The sequence below is a fragment of the Spermophilus citellus genome, assembly GCF_964194105.1.
Source record: "Spermophilus citellus genome assembly, chromosome: 9".
Classification (NCBI taxonomy): domain Eukaryota; kingdom Metazoa; phylum Chordata; class Mammalia; order Rodentia; family Sciuridae; genus Spermophilus; species Spermophilus citellus.
In genome coordinates, this window is record NC_138191.1 from 132890995 (window position 1) to 132904388 (window position 13394).

Genomic DNA, 13394 nt, shown 5'->3' on the forward strand with positions numbered 1-13394 from the left:
ACACCTTACAACTTTTTTCTTCAGTTTGGCTTCAATGAGTTCCACCCAGGAAGCCACCCCTAGGGCTCCCAGCTGAGCCTGAGGAAGGCCATCCCCGGAGCTGGGCAGCTAGGAGCATGGGGTATGACTAAGGGACTGAGCTTTCAACCTGTAGGCTACCCAATTGATTTAAAGACATAACCTTTAGGACTGGAGGTTGGGGGTTCCCTGAGCCCTGAGAAATGGAGGCAATGCAGCAATCTCAGTTCAGGCAGCTTGATTATTTGAACCAATATGGGAGGGAAATTAAGGAGAAGGAGGCAGCAGAGATTGAGTGGGAGCAGAAACAGCTGGGGAGGGCGAGGATTCTTGAGCTGGCCAGCCTGTCCTGGGGTGTTCTGGGAGGCCCTGGGAGCACTAGGCTTGCCCTGCCTAGGCCTACCTGTGACAGTGAGGGTGGCTGAGCATGTCTGTGTGGCTCAGAGTGAAGGGGCTGAGTGCAGCTCATGAAGAAATTGGAACAGCCTCCTCTTGTGTCAGTCTTCTCCCTAACTCTTTGGAGAAACACACACACACATATACACACACACACAAACAAACAAACAAAAAAAAAACTTTAAAATTTTCAAGTTTAATTAGAATTTTAAACTGTGGCCCTGTAAAAGTTGATATAGCTATTGACAGCGTGGTTGATGGAGCTTCTTGGGATGGGGTTTACATTCTGGTCATTTCTATAGAGGTGACCCCCAAGCTCTGTGGAACCTCTTGGCCATGCCCCTTCCCTGGTGCTGGGGATTGAACCCAGGGCCTTATGCATGCAAGGCAAGCACTCTACCAACTGATTTATATCCCCAGCCTTTAGGACTGGTCCTTCAAGCCTAAAGTTGACCGGAAGCACAACTGAGTTTTTCTCTTGGAGACTTCACAGCACATTGGGAGTATTTCTGGTATGATCTAGCTCACAGGAGAGAAAAGGGGTCCCTCTGAGGGCAGGGGATGTGGCTCAGTAGTAGAGCACTTACCTGGCTTGCATTAGGACCTGGGTTCAATCCCTAGCACTGCCAAAACCAAAAACCAAAATGTTAAAAATCAATGGCGCTGGGTTTGATCCTCAGCACCACATAAAAATAAAATAAAGATGTTGTGTCCACCGAAAACTGAAAAATAAATATTAAAAAATTCTCTCTCTCTGTCTCTCTAAAAAAAAAAAAAAAAAGAAAAAGAAAAAGAAAAATCAATGGTCAGTGGGGGAGGGGGGGCTGGGGTTGTGGCTCAGAGTTAGAGTGCTTGCCTAACATGCGTGAGCACTGGATTCGACCCTCAGCACCACATAAATATAAAATAAAGATATTGTGTCTGCCTATAACTAAAAAATAAATATTTTTTTAAAAGTCAGTGGCGTGGGGCTGGGGCTTAGCAGTAGAGTGCTTGCCTCGCACATGTGAGGTACTGGGTTTCATCCTCAGCACTACATAAAAATAAACAAAATAAAGGTATTGTGTCCATTTACAACTAAACAAAACATTAAAAAAAATCAATGGATTTGTCCTGTGTGTGTGGTGGTGCATACCTGTAATCCCAGTGAGGTAGCTTTGTGAATTCAAGGCCTGGGCAGTTTAACAAGACCCTATCTCAAAATAAAATTTAAAAATACTGGGGTAACTCAGGGGTAGAGTACCCCTGGGCTCGATCCCCAGTATCCCCTCCCAAGAAAAGGTAGTCCTTCTTCCAGCTCACAGCATGGTCTTCGGATGCCGTTGGTCAGGAAACTTCCTGCCAGAGTCACAGCCCTGGAGAAGATCAGTTTGGGTTGGGAGACCTCTTATGCAGAAGCAAGCTGAGAACTCCAGCCCTTACATTCACTTATAAATAGACCCGGGCTCAGGACTCTGCATTACCCACCCCCTGGAACCTGCCAGAGGTCGACTGTCCTGAGTCAGGCTGAATTAGAGGAAGATCTGTAGCCGGATTCTGTAGGCGTGCTGGTTCCTGACTTCAGGTCTCGGGCTCCAGCTTGGCCAGGATTCAGGGCTCCAGCTGTTCTCTGGGAAGAAAAGAGAATCTCTTTTTAAATGAAGCCCAGCCATGCCTTTATGCCTTCTGTCCTGTTCCCCTACTGTGCAGAGAATAAATCTCTACTTCTCTTGGTGAGAACTGTAGAGCCCAGGGTCATAACCCTGGATCCTGAGTGTTCTGTGCAGCCCAGGAAACTTCTTCAGCTCAACAGTCTCTTCCCGCGGGCATTGTTCGCCACTGACCTGCAAGGGGCTGAAGAGCCAGGTGCTCCCCCATCTATACAAAGGTAGATTTCACCCAATTCGTGACTAGAAGAGAGAGGAGTTCTGGGGAACTTTTTCTTCTTGTTGGATCAGAATCACAAGGATAAATGTTTGTTTATTTTCAGTACTGGGAATTAAATCCAGGACCTTGAGCAAGCTAACTAGACAAGTGTTCTACCACTGAGCTAATCTCTAGCCCATAGGATTAATGTTTTCAAGAATTAAACAGGTATTTTACATCAGTCCAGTTATAGGAACATTATGTATACAGCTACAGGCTCCTCTATTTCCTCAATATTTTGATTCTCAGGTGTCAAATACAAATTATAGGAGGAGCCAGGCACATTGGCACACACCTGTAGTCCCAGCTACTCAGGAGGCTGAGGTAAGAAGATCCTGTAACCCCAGGAATTTGAGGCCAGTCTGGAAAACAGTGAGATCCTGCCTCAAAAATAAGTAAACAGCTAGGCACAATGGTGCACGCCTGTAATCTCAGAGACTTGGGAGGCTGAGACAGGAGGATCATGAGTCAAAGCCAGCCTCAGCAACAGTGAGGCACTAAGCAGCTCAGTGAGACCCTGTCTCTAAATAAAATACAAAATAGGGCTGGGGATGTCACTCAGTGGCTGAGTGCCCTTGAGTTCAATCCCTGGTACCCGCCCCCCCCAAAAAAAAAATAAATTGGGATTGGTGGCACATGCCTATAAACCCAGTGATTTGGGAGGTTGAGGCAGGAGGATTGCAAGTTTGAGGCCAGTGTTGGCAATTTAGTGAGGCCCTAAGCAACTTAGGATGGCCTTGTCTCAAAGTAAAAAAGAAAAAGGGCTGGGGATATGGTTCACTGCTAAAGCACCTCTGAGTTCAATCCCACAGTACCTGAATAAATAAATAAATAAATAAATAAGAAAAGGGTTGGGGATGTAGTTCAGTGGTAGAGTGCTTACCTAGCGTATGTGAGGCCCTGGGTTCTATCTCCAGCTCCTCATCCTCCAAATAAAAGTAAATAAATACATAAATAAAGTTTAAAATATAAAAATAAGAATTGCAGGAGGCCATTGTTTTGGACTAGACTTATGCACGAAACCCTAACAGACCAGGCTGAAAAATAAAGAATGTCACTGGATGAGATGATGCACACTTACAATCCTAGCTACTCTGGAGGCCAAGGCAGGTGGATCACAAGTTGAAGGCCAGCCTAGGCTATATAGCAAGACCCTGTCTCAAAATAAAGAAAGGTTTGGGGATGTAATTTGGTGATACAGCAGTAGCTTAACATGTATGAGGCACTGGGTTGATCCAGTACCACAAAAAAAAAAAATAAAAATAAAAATGGAAGAAGAACAAATGGAGCCACTAATGCTAAAGTTTGATGATACAATAAACTGAAAATAAATGTTAATCTGACTTTCTGATAAGTCTGGATTAGAGAGATAACAGCCAGATCCCCAACAGGCCAGCTTCAATGGCATGATCATGAAGTTCTCTCTACCTTATTCTTTTCATTAAAAAAAAGAGCAACTTGGCCTTTCCGCAAATCCCTGTCCTTGAGGTTCAGCTTGCCTTTTTACTGGAGTGACACTTGCAATGCCAAGGATTGAATCCAGGGTTCCCTGTACCCTAGACAGTCACTCTGCTTTGGATCTATACTCCCAGGCCCTTTATTTAAAAGCAGCATGCTTCTGATATAACCCCTCCACTTAAATGTAAAAATACAGTAATCAGAACTGCTTGGCATCTTCCCGAACAAGACTTAATAGGGGCCAGTATGCTTCACTTCATCCAGAGGTTTTCTCAAGCATCTTCAAAGATGCTGAAGTACCCATTCACAATGAGCGTGGGAACCAGAAGGAGAATAGAAATACTTTCTCTGAAATCATCTCTTCATCAGAACTTATTCCTTTTGTTTCCTACATCTTGTGTTTTCCCATCATTTCCAGTGTGTATGAGCAAGACACGATGGTATTATACATCCCCCATGCAGCTTTAAGAAGAAGCAGAAGCAAGGAGTACTTCCAGCCAGGCCACCGAGCACCATCACTTACCTGCCTGACAGCCCAAAGCCAGCATTATATATAACTCTGGCAAGACTAATCCCTTTCATTGCTCCACCATTGGTCATGGTCATGACCAACACTTATATCCCTGAATTAGCTTTTACTCAGATGGCTTATGGAGCTAGTTCCTATCTTTCTTGGGAGGAGTAAGATGAGGTTTTGCTCTGCCAAGGTAGTCCAGCTAAACCATACTACCTTAATTTAGCTAATAGTGCAACTCCTATTGTGTTTTCATGGTTTGCCATCCTTATTTCTGAAAGACTCAGTGAAGCCATAGTCTTAGGAATAATAGGTTTGAGGATAGCATTACATGTTGAACTTTTTCTCTTGCCACATTATCCCAACCGGTTCAAGGCTCTAAGAATAATTGTCACTTTAGTGGCTTTTTTTTTTTTTCATTTGTAATTACATAACTACTTGAAGATATTTATCCAGAGAAAGGATCCAAGAGACCTGGTCAAGTAGAATAAATATAAAACTATTTTGTAAAGTTGCACTTTGGCATGACCTATATCTGTTTGGCTTTTTCCCCTCTTCACTAGTGGTGGTAGTTCTTTATATGTTGTTTTTCATTTCTAAAAATTATTTCATAGTAATTGCTTGAGAAAGAACAGGAAAATTCCTAACAGGTCTTTGTCACGCCATTTTAGGTTGGTTTACATTCAGTCTTTTTATGAATGATATGTCATCCACTTAAACATTTCAATGTTTGATCTTGAAAAATGTAAAATAAAAAAGCAAGACCCTGGGTTTGATCCTCAGTACCACATAAAAAAATAAATAAATAAAATAAAGGTTTGTTTTTTTTTTAAAAAGGGCAACTTAAAGCAATCTGGTATTGACCAATCAGTTGGTTTTCCATTGTTTTCTTCCTGTCCCCACCTTATAAAGAAAGTTAAATGAAATGACAACTTGCTTTTTGGTCTTGTTATTGCTTCCTTCAGCTCTTCTTAATCCATCAGAATTCTTATTATGTTTTGTGGAATGAAGTGTCATCCAGTTCTAGATTCAGAAGTAAAGCCAGGTATGGGCCGGGCGTGGTAGCACACACATGTAATCCCAGCGACTCAGGAGGCTTAGGTAGGAGGATTGCAGGTTTAAAGCCAGCCTCAGCAATTTAGCAAGGCCCTAAGCAGCATAGAGAGACCTTGTCTCAAAATAAAAAATAAAAAGCTGGGATGTGACTCAGTGGTTAAGTACCCTTAGGTTCAATCTCTGGTATCAAAAAAAAAAAAAAAAATCCCGGCATGATGGCACATACCCACAACTCCAGTGACTCTGGAGCCTGAAGCAAGAGGATTGCAAGTTTGAGGCCATAAGCAATTTGGCAAGACACTGTCACAAAATAAAAATAAGAACAGGCTAGGGTTATAGCTCAGTGGTAATGTGCCACTGGGTTAAATCCCCAGTAACAAAAAAATTAAAAAAGGAGAAGAAAAAGACATTTAAGTCCTTTAAACAAAATTGTAATTTTGCCCTTTGGCGGAGGTGAGGACATCCCATGGCTGGGAGAGTTTCCTTTGGTTCATTAAATCTTCTCATTCAGGGCTGGGGGTATAGCTCAGCGGCTGAGTACTTGCCTAGCATGTTTAAGGCCCTGAATCTGGGGGAGGAAAAAAAAATCTACTTATCTGCCTGGGCTTGGTGGCACACGCCTGTAATCCTAGGAAGCCCTAGGCCAAGACAGCAAAATTGCAAGTTCAAGGCCAGCATCAGCAACTTAGTGAGACCCTGACTCAAAATAAAAAGGGCTGGGTAGCTCAGTGCCCCTGGGTTCAATCACAGATACCAAAACCAACCAACCAAACAAAAAACCCCAGCTATAGCGGGAACATGGTGGTGAGTTGGGAACTGGCTGCCTGTCCTTGCAGTGGGCCAAATGAAAGAGCCCTTCTCACTTCCTGCCCAGCCTGCAGGTCCCGGGGAAGCTGTTTCCAAGTAAATTCTTTTCCTGCCTGTCTTGGAGGTGAAGCACCTGCCGATGGCCTTCAGGGCTTGCTTAGCTCCCTGGGGCCCTGGGGCAATAAGGACAGCTGGGCATGGCTCCTGCACTCTGGTCCTGTTGATAGCAGGGATTGAACCCAGGGGTACCTAACCACTGAGTCACATCCCCAGCCAGCCTTACACCGGTGCCTTTTTTTTTTTGAGACAGGGTCAAGCAAAGTTTCTTGCTAAAGTCTGGTTTTGAACCTCTTACCTCAGCCTCCCGAGTCACTGGAATTATAGCCATGTGCCACCACTCGTGGCTCCTATGGGACTGTTTTGAATCAGGTCAGATGAATTTGATTTAAATGTTGCCAGAACCATCACCAAAGAACCTTCTTCAGGGTGCTGCACCTGGAACAGAATGAGCAGTTTTGCTGGGAAGAGGCAGGAGGGTGGCTCTGAGGTAGGAAGTGTGCAGAGGGTAAATGTCAGCTGTTCCAGAATCATTCCCATGCCAGAGACCTGTGGCCAGAGAGAATGGCTCCCCTTTATGTGGATTCACAGCTGCTTGCCAAGGGAGGAGGCCTGGCTGTGGCTAACATGGGGCAGTGGGAAGGGGACTCTTGTCAAGCTAGGGGCCTTCAGAGAGGCATGCACCTCTCTGCTGCCTGATGTGGTTTCCATTTCCAAGTGGCCTTTTGATTTTTTTTTTCCAACTTTTAACTTTGCTTCCAAGGTTGAGGGAAAGTCACAGTACAGTGGACACCCACATACCCATTGCTACCTTTGCCAAATGTAGCATTTTGCTGTATTTGCTTGCGTATGTGGCCCCTGTCTCCCCCGCCCCCTACCCCAAATACACACACACCTTTTTTCCTAGATCATTTGAGAGTAAGTTGCAAGCATGGAGACAATTAATCCTTGAATATCTCATCCTGTGTCTCTTAAGAACCAGGATATTTTTCAACATAACCACAGTATAATCATCACATTCGACCCAAATAACATTGATACAGTTATCTCATCTCAGATACTTCCCATTACATTTCCGCCACTGCCCATTAATGTCCTTTCAGGCTTCCCTCCACCACTCTGGATGCCATGAGGACCTGTTGCTGACTGGTTGCTATTCTGCCTTGTCTTACTTTCTTATTGACCTCTGGTTGGCAGCAGGTTGGAGTCTGGCTTGCTTGCTTGTCTTCCTTCCTGCCTGCCTGCCTTCTTCTGTAAAGTGAGTTTTCATTTTATTTTGTTCAAATGGATAATGCTTCTATCAACTACTGATCTAGAAGGGGCTGAGAGGATGGAGGCAAAGCATGGACTCAGATCCAGGCTCAGCCACCCATTAGCCTCAAGGCCTCGGACAAGTTACTTACCCTCTCTGAACCTCAGTTGTCTCATCTAAAATGTGACTAATTCCTGCCTTGCAGGCTTTGGAGGTCTAGAACAAGACAAGTATGAATGTGATGATTCCATGCCTGGCACTGAGAAAATGCTGCAGCAACAATAATTATTGTTCTGCAACATCCTCTGGCTTCACACAGCAGGAAGGAGCTTTGGATCACGTTGGAATTTGGGTTGGCAACCTCAGGACAGATTCCTAATCCCAAACTCACTCATAAGATTGGTGCACCCTGCAATCTCCCCAACTTAGCCAAGCTGTCATCAGGAGGCCTGTTTTGCTTGTGCTCTGCCCATGGAGCAGAGTTCCAGAACACTGAGCAGTCTCTGCACTGAGGAAGAAGCAGTGTGGAGTTTGTTAATTAAGGTCGTTGCTCCTGAGGCCTGAGAGGTTTGTCTGGGATGTTGTTGCAGTTTAATTACTGAGAACGAAAAGGGTGGAAATTCTCTCTGGTGCCCCCTTTTTTATGTTGCTGGAGAACCTCAGATGCCACCTGGGGCTTCAAGTCAGCCCTCAGCCCTGTCTCCCTCTTGCGGACCTTGAGTGCATTTTACCTGCTTATATACTGGAGAGTAATAGAGTTGAGTGTTGAGAGCCTGCATGACCTGGATTCACATCTTTCTCCAGTCTGGACAAGCTGGGTTATCATAGCTGTTGTCACTTCTCTGCTCAGGTCCTCATTGTGAGACCTAACAGGCACATTTCTGGTGAAGACTGAACAGTTCATTTATTTGAGAGGTTGGAAGAGTGCATGGCAGACAGGAAGCCAGAGTACCTGTGAGCTGCTTCCTACAGCAGGCTTCTCTAGCGGTGGCGATTTTGCTTCCCAGGAGACCTGAGGCAATGTCAGAAGGAGATTCTGATTCCTGCAGCTGGATGGAGGTGCCCTCAGTGTTTAGGGGGCAGAATCCAGGGGTGTTACTAATCCTTCCAGAATGCTCAGGAAAGCCCTGCAACAAGGAACAGATCAGTCCAAAATGTCTACAGGGTGGGGCAGGGTGGTACACAGCTGTAATCCTAGCAGCTTAGAAGGCTCAGACAGGAGGATTACAAATTTAAGGCCACCTTGGGAATTTAAAATTTAGCAAGCCTAAGTAACTTCCTGAGACCCTGTCTCAAAATACAAAATAAAAAGGGCTGGGGATGTGGATCAGTGGCAAATTGCTCCTGGGTTAAATCCCCAGTACCCCAAAAAATAACTAACTAAAAATAAAATGCCCATGAGGCTGAGGTTTCAGGAACACTGATATGTGACCAGGGCAGTCCCCATCTTTTGAGCCAGATGGGGACTGATGGTACACATGGAGGGAAGACATGGAGGGAAGAGGGGATTTTAAGCCTTTTAGGGGGGTGGGGGGCAGCTGGGAATTAAACTCAGGGGCACTTGACTACTGAACCACATCCACAGCTCTATTTTGTATTTTATTTAGAGACAGGGTCTTAATGAATTGCTAAGTGCCTTATCATTGCTGAGGCTGGCTTTGAGCTTACAGATCCTCCTGTCTCAGCCTCCCAAGCCACTGGGATCTTAGGCATGTGCCACCACACCCAGTGGATTTTAAGCCTTTAAAAAATAAATAAATAAATATTTATTTATTTATTTTTTAGTTATAGGTGGACACAATATTTTTATTTTATTTGTATGTGCTGGTAGGGATCGAACCAGTACCTCACGCATGGTAGGCAAGCGCTCTACCTCTGAGCCACAGCCCCAACCTGATTTTAAGCCTTTTAATTCCCTACCCTCCACAGCACTAGGAAGGAACCCAGGGCCTTACACATGCTAGGTAAGCACTTAGGACACTTAAGCATTGAGCCACATCCCTGGCTCTTTTAAATTTTTTACTTTATTTTGAGACAGGGTCTTGCTAAGTTGCTTAGGGTCTTGCTTATTTGCTGAGGCTTTCTTTGAACTCAGGATCTTCCCGCTTCAGCCTCCAGAGTTGCTGGGATTACAGGTGTGAACCACCACGCCCCACTGAGCTCCTAACTGTTTTTATCTCCTATTGACTTCTTTTTTTAGTATTTATTTTTTAGTTATAGTTGGATACAATATCTTTAATTATCTATTTTTATGTAGTGCTGAGGATCGAACCCAGTGCCTTGCTCGTGCTAGGTGAATGCTGTACCGCTAAGCCACAACCCCAGCCCCATCCTGTTGTCTTCTTATCATTAATAATAGTAACTGGTATTTATTGAGCACTTGCTGGGTACCAGGCACTGTGCCAAGTACTTTTTATGTTATCTACTTTCTGCAACCTTCCTTGAGGCAGGTGCCATTATCTCCCACACAGAGAGATGGGGAAAGGAAGGCTAAGAGGTGGAAGAGATTCTAAGGCATCTAAACCCAGCTCCTCATCCTCTCACTAGGCCCACGCTACTTGTGTATCCCTCATCTTGGTTGGTCAGAATGGCGACCTTCAGCAAACTGGAGATTCTCTGCACGCCCAACCTCCCACCCCCACAGTATGTTGAAGCCTGTGGTCTGCCTGCACCACGTGCCCCAGCCTGGATGCTGTGCTCCCTCTACCAATGCTCCTCATCCGAGATCCTGACAGCTTTGCCTGCATTCCTGTCCCTGTGGCCTCTCTGTTTCAGCAGTCAGGGTGGCCTCCCCAGCCAGGTCAGACCAGGTCAGACCTGGGAGGCTGTTCCAGGCTCCCAGCAGCTGCCCTGTTCACATAGGCCAATGTCAGGTTCTCACAAAGGCCTCCATGGCCCTGATGATCAGCTCTCTGTTTCCTCTCCTGCTTTGGCTGCTTCTCTCCAGCCACCCCATAGGCCCCCACCACAGGGCTCCCTCCCCACCTTTCACCCGCCCTGACAGCCCCACCAGCTCAGTCTGTGTGGCAGCTCCAGTTGCCGCCTTCTTTGACTATTACTTGCTCATTGCTTATATTTGTTTTTTTGTCTGTTTTCCCCCTTTCACTAGGCTATATGTAGAACTAGTTTTGACTAGTTTTTTTCCACTTCTGTGTTCTGGAAAGTATATGGTAGGTACTCAGTAAATCGATGAAATGGATGAACACAATTCCCAAAGTCTATGCAGTTGGCGTCAGGCCAGGATGGTGTCTCATATGCAAAAAACAGCCTGCCCCAGGGCCCCTCCCTGTTGGCTGGTGGTCATTTGTGGAGCCCCGAACTAGCCTGTCATGAAGCACTTTCGCTCCTCAGTGTGTAGGGTTCCTCCCTGCATGTCTAGTGGTTTATGCACTGTTTTGTGGTTTTCTTTTTTTGGTGCTGGAAATCAAGCCTAAGGCCTCCTGCATGCTAGGCCAGCACTTTACCACCAGCCCCAGCCCACCTGAAGTTTTGATTGATGCAACTGGAAGGATGCTACAGTTGGGCTTCTGGTGGTCTGCATCTGCAGATTCCATCGACTATAGATGGAAGGAAATATTTGGGAGTTAGCGTGGCTCACACACCAGTTCTAGATGTTCCTACAGAGAGGAGCTTTGGACAGCCCATCTCCATTTTAGTTTCTGAAGGATGGCTGGAAGTGAGGACTGCAGACTGGTGGCAGATGAGCAGCAATGAGTAGGACCTGTTGTTCTCCCCCCTAGTGGGCTCTGCTGTGTTGCCTTCTTCCTCCTCAGGCCCCCTTGCCCAGGGCCACCACCCTCGCCCTGGGAGAAGCCTATAGTGGGCCCCCCTTGGATCCTGGATAGGCTGATCTCTGCCTTCCCATTTCTGGGTTGATAAATTTGCCTGGAGCAATTCTTAGAGCACATTCTTATCTTAGGTGGCCCCCCTCCAGTACAGAGTGAGTGAGTGTGTGTGTGTGTGTGTGTGTGTGTATTTAAGAGGAGAGAAAAATAAAGTGGCAGGGAGTATTTAGATCTGCAGGCCCTAGGCCCAGCTATGAGCACTTTGCTGTTGGGTCAGCTCAGGCCTGTTGCTGGCCCTCCCTCTTCTGTCTGGGCATTGTCTATGCCTCTTCCTGCCCTCCTTTCCTCTGCCCCTTGCTCTTCTCTTCCTTTCTGATGTCTCCTCCCATCAACATCTTCAGCCTTCCCTCTCTCTTTCTTTTGTTTGAGGTTATGGGGTAGTAACCTTGAGAAGCCCCTCTGTCACTGTCAGCTGACCCAACCTGGAGGAGGCAAAACTGAGATGGAGCCTCTACCCAGCCTAGGATGCTGAGAGCCATTACAGATAAGGCTCTGGCTAGTCCCCATGAACTGTGAGTGCATGACCACGCAAGAGAGTTGCCAGGCAGGCACAAGGATAGGTAAAACTGTGCCCCTGCCCTGCCCCTTAGGGATACAGAGAGAGGTTCCCAGCAAGTGCTCGGTAGGTGCTGAGTTTTGGGAGGATACCGAGAAGGGAGGGGCCCCGAGAACTGGAAGTCTGGGAAGAGAAGGATGTCTAGCCAGAGGAGGTTGGGTTCAAAGCACCACTGCCCTGGCCACCTAAGCAGTACTGGCTGTTGAGGCTGGTGGGTGGAAGCTCATTAGCAGTCATTGGTTTAATGAACACTGCACTGGGGACAGTCTGGGAGCAGTGGGCCCCTCGGAGGCGGGTGGTGGTGTATAGCAGAACACAGCTGTCCTCCCTGCCTTCAGTGCCTTCAGCTGCCCACCTCTTGCAAGCCTGTCCCTCTCACCTCTGGCAGAGCTCTCACTGAGGTCCCTTCTCCCCGCCCTCTCCTTCACTTACACTCAGGATCACACGGAGCCCCCCAGACCACTCTGCTCAGGCACCTCTTGATGAGGGCTTGATGTCACTGGAGAAGCTCGGCACATCACCTGGCCTTCTGTACATCCTGCTGCTACAGCTCAGGCCACTCTGTGTCCTCACTGTCCTTGTGTCTTATAGAAGGTGTCCTCCTGCTGGGAAGTCCCCTCACCAGTGCCCCCTTGACTCATGTGGCTCCTCTTCCCAAACCGTCCCCCCATCCCAGTACTGCCCAGGAAGTCTGGCATTTCCCAAATATGGTTGATTGATACCCTGAGATCCAGGCTCCAGGACCCTTTGCAGCTGCTCACTTTCCCTCAAGGACAAGTCAACGGCATCATTCTGCTTCTGAGCCTGTGTGGGCTTCGTAGTCCTGGCTCTCCAGCCTGTCGTTTGGGCTCTCACCATGGACCTGGGCAGCCTGTGTGTGCAAGGCCTTTCCCCACAGTCATAGCTGCAGTCCAACAGGTCAGGTTTCCAGCAACATGCCCCAGGGCACCTTGCACTTCCCACCATGTCATTTGTCACAGAGTCTGGGGTGCATTGTCCTGGATGACTTGACTGGCATCCGTCTTACAAATGGATCTACCTGAGTCTTTTTGGTGCCTGTCATACAATAGGTGCTCAGTAATTGCCCATTGCATATCTGTGCCCAGTGTCATCCTCTTTTCCTTACCGGCAAACTCCTGGTCAGCCTTCAGGACCCAGCTCCAGAGAGTTCTCTCTAGAGCCCTGGCAGCTAGTCCCTCCCACTGTTCTCAAAGAGCTTGTCACCCCCTTGCTCTGCCACTTCCTATACTGGGTACAGTCTGTGGTGTGTGGTTGGTACCCTGGGATTGTTTGCCTTAACATGACATCATTTTTGATTCATTATTGTGTTTTTTTTTTGGGGGGGGATGTTCCAGGGATTGAACTCAGGGGCACTCAACTCCCGAGTCAAATCCCCAGCCCTATTTTGTATTTTATTTAAAGACAGGGTCTCACTGAGTTGCTTAGTGCCTCACTCTATTTCTTTCTTTCTTTTTTTTTTCTTTTTTTTTCTTTTTTTTTTTTTGCTGAGGCTGGCTTTGAACTCATGAT

General features: G+C 46.7%; 1 protein-coding gene and 1 pseudogene across 4 annotated transcripts in view; both read left to right on the forward strand.

Annotated features, from left to right (window-relative positions):
* CTNNBIP1 (catenin beta interacting protein 1) overlaps positions 1-13394 on the forward strand; it is a 73571-nt gene that overhangs the window by 14356 nt on the left and 45821 nt on the right. The window lies entirely within an intron of this gene.
* LOC308655388 (transmembrane protein 69-like) lies at positions 3810-4782 on the forward strand (annotated as a pseudogene). Its single transcript has one exon. The product of its transcript is annotated as a transmembrane protein 69-like (transcript).